The sequence below is a fragment of the Juglans microcarpa x Juglans regia genome, chromosome 8D, assembly GCF_004785595.1.
Source record: "Juglans microcarpa x Juglans regia isolate MS1-56 chromosome 8D, Jm3101_v1.0, whole genome shotgun sequence".
Classification (NCBI taxonomy): Eukaryota; Viridiplantae; Streptophyta; class Magnoliopsida; order Fagales; family Juglandaceae; genus Juglans; species Juglans microcarpa x Juglans regia.
In genome coordinates this window covers 23388285-23395831 of record NC_054608.1, presented here as the reverse complement: position 1 = coordinate 23395831, position 7547 = coordinate 23388285, and positions in this window count along the sequence as shown.

Sequence of the window (7547 nt, the reverse complement as noted above, 5' to 3'; positions counted from 1 at the left end):
TGGGGCAGCTATTCATCAGACCATAGAATGGCATCAACACCATTTCAGCTTGGGACGGGGGCTCCATATGCTATTTTAGGGCAAGAGAACTGTGAGTGTTTTAGAAGGGTTTCTTTTTCTTAATCATGGGTTTGCATGGGCAGAAAGATGGGGAATTGGCAATGAAGAAAGAACTCATTTCTTCGGCTCTGGGCTCGTGATTTTATTGGGCCTGAGATTTGTTTAAGGGCCCACCAAAAATATGAAACGGACATGTTATATATGGACTATGATGGACGAGAAAAGTTATGATCTTGGATTGTTATTGTTAGTGCTTTATATACGCACGGATTATTACTGATAAGGATAGTTTAATCCAATCTCCAAATCTCGAGTATTCGATTATTGCGTTTCCAGGATAGTTGAAGAAGGAAGGGATTACTATATCGTAGGCAAATATCTCATTGCTTTCTTAAGAGAGAATATCTTTAGTTATAGATGACGGTTACCGTATTGACCTCACTAGGTGGCGCAATTTCATGATAGCGTGCGTATGGTATGCCCGTAGTCATTCAACGCATGGGGCCTCCCGTATGGGCCTCCTTCGGTATTGTTGGGCTCATATGGTGACGATAAAAAAACCTCTCCAAATATCTTTATTAAACCTAAAAAAAAAAAAAAAAAAAAAACCATTCCATGAATAAATAATTATATATATTTAATATTTTAAAACAAATAATGCGAGAATAATTAAATTGATTAAAATGGATGAAAAAAAAGGGATTATTTTATAGCTGTCCAAATGCGATGGTAATTCTAATGTTTGACCATCGCTTTGATTATAGACATGGTTAACTAAAATAGAAAATAAATAAGAAAATTTATCTTTTGTATCCGTTTAAATTTTTGTGATAAATAGTATTTTCACTTGAGATTAGAGCAGAGATTTGAGTTCTAACTCTAAGAGCATTCTCGTCTGGTTCTTTAAAACATGTTTTACTCTAAATTATAGGATTTTTATTTTGGGTTTTCCCTAAATACACGATCTATCCAATTTCCTATTTTGAGGAAAAGGTTTAAGATGTGAATAGTGATTCTCTATATTTAGAGAGTTATTGTTCATCTCCTAAATCACTTTTTATATATTTTATAGGGAGTAGTAAAGAGGTAGAAATAAAATAATAGAAATAATAATAAAAAAGAATAGAAAAAGATTTTTTTAATAGAATATAGAAAAGATAGGAAATGAGATATAGGAGGGTTTTTAAAAATGAGTAAATTTTAGGAGAAAATTATAAGAAGTGTGATTTATAGCTAAAATTTAAAGAAAATTATAGGAAATTGGATGAGAATGCTCAAACGCTTTACACCTTATCAACTTAATAAATATTTAACTCTTGGAACTATTTATTAAGGGAAGTTTGACTCTACATAAGATAGTGTTAAATTTCGCATATTTAACCACTTAAGTAATTGCAAGGAGATGTACGCAACTAGGTACCTTCCCGATCGAGGCTTCCACCCGGCTTATATGAGCCCCCAACATTTAACATTGATGTTTGCTTCTTAAAATTGAATTAAAAAAAAAAAAAAAAAGAGAAAAAAAAAGAAGAAGAAGGAAGAAGAAGACATGTAACATAGGCGAAGAAATAAACCAGGCCAATGACGAAAGACAAAAGAAAAACAAAAAAAGACAAAACAAAAGTTATCTAATCATGAAAATAAGGGAAATGCTAGTAGGCCAAATTAATGCCAGGTTTGAATAGTAAGATGAAATGATATCATTTTAGATGAAAATTAAAGAAAATATTTTTAGTTTTTTTTAACACTATTATTGTTTTAGGATTTGAAAAAGTTGAATTGTTTATTATATTTTGTATGAGAATTTAGAAAAGTTGTAATAATGAGATGAGATGAGATGAGATGAAACCGTTTCTGTATTCAAATGGGGCCTAAAAGAAAAAAATAGAATGTAACACTAATTTTTTTTTCCCAATTATGAGACGTCTTCTCTTCAGATTCAATCTTTTTCTAATCTTTTTATTAATAGCGAGTCTCATCTGCCCTGATCGTCTGCTTTTTCCACACGTGAGTTACTTCATGAGCAGATTTCGCTCATGGGCAGGATTCTCTGTAGAGATCCTCTAACTCTTTTTAGAGGAGGGTTGTTGGACTTGCTATACGGGCCAATAGGAAGGGAAAAATCCCCTTACATGAATGATACAATTTTTAAATTTATTAATGGATTTAATAGTTGTTTGCAGCCAATAAATTATTATTTGTCGTTTTGATAATAAATTAATGCTGGAGATGATGGTGATAGTAATAATAATAATAAAGAGTTATGCTTTTAATCTGATATGAGGTGGATTTTTCAAGAATGCTCCAAGAAATAAACTTTACGGAAAGTAATCTCCTTGCCTAGGGAGGGGCTTGACGTAACGTGTATGGCTTCTGCAGGGGGTACCCAACCCCCGCCAGCATCACAAATCAGGCAACATTCGTATGTAGACTTGCTGAGACATAACCCTCAGGCCATTCCTGAGGTGAGTATTCCGTTTCGGCAGCCCAAGTATGTGGATGGAGATATTTTTGTACAATTTACGAAGGAAGAATTGGATCGTTCTGCGGTACCGTTTAGATTTTCTTTGGTGCTGAAGTTGTAACGCCCCGTATTTTAGTGTATTTTTACTAAAGGATTATTTTTATTTATTTAAATTTTATTCTCGTATTTTAAAATTGGTTGGATTTTTAATGAGTTTATTTCTAGGATTTTAATTAGTGGAAATTAATTTTTATGTGTTTTCTTAATATTTATTTATTGTTGTGCATTTAAATTGTTTTTCATATTTAATTAATTACCGTGGGATTTAATTATTTCAATTTGACTTTACCATTACGTTTAAATTATTTTATTTAACTTGTGGTTTTAAAATCGTTTCCGTTGGATCATTTTTGTGACCCAAATTATGAGGATTGGACCTCATTTCTTTTCCCTCTATTTTTCTTTTCCTTTTCTTTTTCTTTTCTTCTTTTCTTTTTTTTCTTTTCTTTTCTTTTTCTCTGGCTGGCTCTCCTCTCGCGCGCGACTCTTCCTCTCCCTCTCTCTCTCTCTCCGTCCGTTCTTCCTCACCGCCTAGCCCGCCGCCGTCGCGCCGCCGTGCGCGACACCGCCCGTCCGACCAGCTCCCCCTCCCTCCGACGACCTCACCTCCCAAATCTCAGCCCCTACCTCGCCGCCGGTAGCCCACACGCGCCCCACGAAGCCGCGAGCCACCTTCACGCCAGCGCCGCCGTGAGCCGGCGGTGGCCTTCACCGCCCAGCCCGCTAGCTTCCCCAGCCGCCGGCGACCTCACCCCACCAACCTCACCTCCATCCGTGCCGCCGTTAACCACCAGTAGCCCTTCAATGCCGCGGTACTCTTTCCGCCGTTGCGCCGCCGTCGCGCCACCTCCGACCACCATCTTCCTACCACTTCATCCCCGGCCTCTTGGCAACCCATTGGACCCAACCCCAGCTCCGATCCGTCACCGGTGAAGCCCCACCAAGTCCATCTCCGATTTGCACTTTTTTGGCCTAAAACCACCCCTTGCGCCGCCACCCACGGCAAACCACCACCACCACTAGCTTCACCGACCTCCCTAGGCCCTACCCTATCAATCTTGGGTCTTCGTTTGTCCTCGTTGAAAAGTTGGTATTTGTGACCCACGGCCACAGTGTATTTTACACTGTGGTGTTGCTCAAACGTCGCCTTTTTCAACTTCGCGATCCTCGGAAAATTATTATATTGCACTGTAAGTATTTCTCCAAAGAACTTTCGTAATTTAAATGTATTTTTGCACTAACCCATTTCACTGTGTTTTTGGCATGCCGGACTGAGTCCGAGGAGTTCGGGGGTCGGATGGATTTGTGATTGAAGTTGTTTGGTTGATTTGGTTGAATTGGATATTTGTTGTTGATGGGTTGGTTGGATTTGTTGGTTTGGATATTGTATTGGTACATGTGCATTTCATTATTTCATGCATGATCATGTTTGTAAAAGAAAACTGGGTTTTCGTGTATTGCATTCATGTTCATGTGATTTGAAAAGCTATGATTTTATGTGTTAATATTTTTGGTGCGTGTGTATCACGACCCCAAGCCGAGATGGGGCATTAACTCGGTGGAGCTCCTCTGGTTACTCGGGAGCGGAATATACTGAGTAACGTCCCCTGGATTGTCGCCGGGCGACAATGGGTTCGGACGAGATGGTCTCGTGCCGACTCCGTGGTCCTTCTGCTGGCGGGGACTAGAGGATGTCTGGCCACGTACGCGCTGGGCGCGGAACTGGGCATCGCTCGTTGCGTAGTGTGAGTGCTTGGCCATGTACGCGCTGGGCGCGGAACTGAGCACCGCTGCGAAGCCAGGACGTGCGGATGGTCCATAGGGGAGACCATGGTGCATATGGAAATAATGCATGGTGCATTTGGTATTAATGCACTATTTTCTGGGAAAATAGTGCGAGTTGATTTTTGGGTAAATCATTTTCTGGGAAAATGATTTACGGATAATTTGGACCAAAATGAGATTTCGGTGTGTGTTGGAAATTTATCATTTTCGGGGAAAATGATGTTTTGTGGAAAAATGCATGTTTTCATGTGCATGCATGTTAGTTGCATTTAATGCATTTTGTATTACGTTGTTGTTTGGGTTATACTTACCTGCGAGACCATTTTGTGGTGTCGCAGATTTTGATGCTGATGAGGAGGAGGAGGGCGAGCCTGAGGAGACGGCTCCGCCTGAGGAGTGATCTGAGATCACTCGTTTGTAGCTTTTAAAACTATTGTAAATTATTTTATGGATGACTGTATAACTGCTATTTAAATATTTACTGATGTTTGATTGTAAATAAATTCTGGTACTTAGTTGACTATCCGCTGCGTTATTTTATTTGAACACTGTCGCATGTACACACACTGGCACTTCGTTGGGATGTGTGACCGTGTTGTCACCATCCTGGCGTCTCGATCCCTGTGTATTTTTATAAGGGGGATTGGGGGCGCCACAGGTGGTATCAGAGCAGTTCGGCTCTGGGTAAAACCACATGTCCCTTAGGATAGTACCAGAAAATTATTTTTATTATTATTTTAAAATAATAAAATTTTTGTTTAAGTGGTGTAAGTTAAGTTATTTATTTTATATTATGAGTTTATTACTATTTTATTTGATGTTAATTGATGTTAATTGACGTTATTTGTTTTTATTGTTTTAATTAGTGTTTACCTTTGGTTGAGTATGGTTTTATTGGCTTTATTTATTTTATTGTATAATAATTCTGTTGTTTATTTATTTTATTGTATAATAATTTCGTTGTTTATTTATTTATTTGTATGTCATTTTAATTTAATTGTTTTATTTTATGGTGAACTACTTCATTGGTTTTATGCATTTTGTCGTATGTTATTTTATTTATGAAATTTTATTTTATTTTGTTTTGTTCGAAATTGAAAGGCGGGTTAAGGGTTATGTTATGACAGGGAGATGGTACGACTGAGAAGGCCATTGTTAGGCTTAAACATTGGTATAGTAGGCCTGAACTCTTGGTGATTTGTTGTTTTAATATCAAGGCTTGAACATCAGGGTCTGGGTGAACTCTTTGGATTAGGTACTCAAGTTGCTGCTAAGGAGGGGAATAGTTTTTAATTGCTTAGGATAATTGAGGATTTAGGTTCCGTAGAATTTAGGTAATGAGTCTTTGGGGTAGGAGGTTGTAAGTTCAACGAATGTCAATGTTAGATTTATGAGAAGTTCATCTAAGGTTTGTGGCCCCATAGTTTTTTTGAAAATAAGTTAATGGGATTTAAGCTGGTAGGTTCAACAAGCAATTAAGAGATTACTTAGACTAGGAGTTTTTGATTTTGCCAACCTCGATAAGCAAATTGATAATATTTGGGTTTTAGAATTTACAAGTTTTATAAGGAGAATGTTTTAGATTTGAGTTCATCGATCTTGAGGATTTCAGGAAATGATTTATATCTGGGTTAAGGTTTTAGAATTGCAGAGTTGAACGGCTGAATTAAAATAGGATTGATCTGAATTAAGTTACTGATAGGAGAATTTTATGGGAGAATTTCTTTGGAGATGGAAGATATTGATCTAGTTCGGTTAATAATTATTTTTTAGCATGAGGTTACAGTGTCAGGTTGAGGATTTAATTTATATCAATTTTAAGGATAATAGATGGTGACGATTTAAGAAATGATTCTTATTGATTTCGAGGATATAGGTTTAGTGATGGAAATGGTAATGAGGATCACCTGCACGTTTGGAGGATTATTGGTTTTGGCTAAGGGTGCGTAAGATTGATATATAGTAGTGGTGAGTGGTTATGGATTTCGGAGAGTATAGGTCCTAGTCTCATTTGGTTTGAAAGAAGTGGTTTTGGTTGGTGTGGAAGAGGAGTCAACACAATAGTAGTAATTCAAGAGACTTTGGCTTGGAGTTTTTGGGGAGTTGATCGAAGTGTGCAATTGAAGTGGGTTACTCAATGAATCATGGTTGGGAATAGTTATTGTGATTATCTTCAGGAATTAATTGTGACTTGAGGTTACCTAGGGATTTAAATTTTAAGGTTATACTTTCTTTTGGAGTTTGAGCATCTAGTTGGTTGAATGAAAGACATTGTTATTTAACTTGAAGAGAGATTGATGGGATGTCACGTATGGTATATGATAAGATCTTGGAAGTTGAAGTTTAGACGTTAGCGATGAATGATATGATCAAGTATGTGAGTTAATAAAGCATTAGGATCCCTAGGTGCTTTACAAGGGCTTTTGGTAGATTGAAGATTTGATCAGTATGGTTTGCCCTGAGGTTTAATAGTGATGTGCTATTGAAGGAACTAGTTGTGTTAATACTAGCTTATTGGAGTAGAAATAGGTGGGCGAGTTACCAAGGAGGTTTTGTTAATGTTTTGGTGAAGTCAATGGTGGTTCGCTGTGAGTTTAGTCACCGTTAGATTAGATGATGTTTAGAATGTAGATGGTGAGCTTTCGGGTTTAGGTTGTTAGGTAGAAGTCTCTAGGCACTCTTTTTGATTCGCTAGGTTGGAATTGAGTCTTTTAAAGTATGTTTCTTATCTTAGAGGAGATGAGTGTATTTTGGGTTGAGGTCATTTATTTTCAATTTGGGATGCTGAGGTTGTTTGATATTGGGTTTCTGTCTTTGATCATGGTTGTATTTTTTAGAATTTGATTTTGATCAAGGCAGCAGAAGTTAATTGAGGAATTTGAGTTATAACTCGTGGTTTTGGGAGAGAGAGTGTTTTTCTACCAAATTGTGATAAGAGTTTTGGTTAGTAGGAATGGAGCCACCTTGTACTCGATGGTGTTAGTTTCATGAGAACGTAAATGTTTTATGCATGTGGCGAATATCAGAGTGCGCAGTAGAAGCGTGGTATTTTTGTTGTAGTCAGGAGTTCAAATTGTGCTGATTTGAAGAATTAATGGTGACTTGAATTTTGAGAAGATATTTGTAATTGGAGGTTAATCATTTGGTTGTGCAATTTGTTATTGATGGTTAACATTGG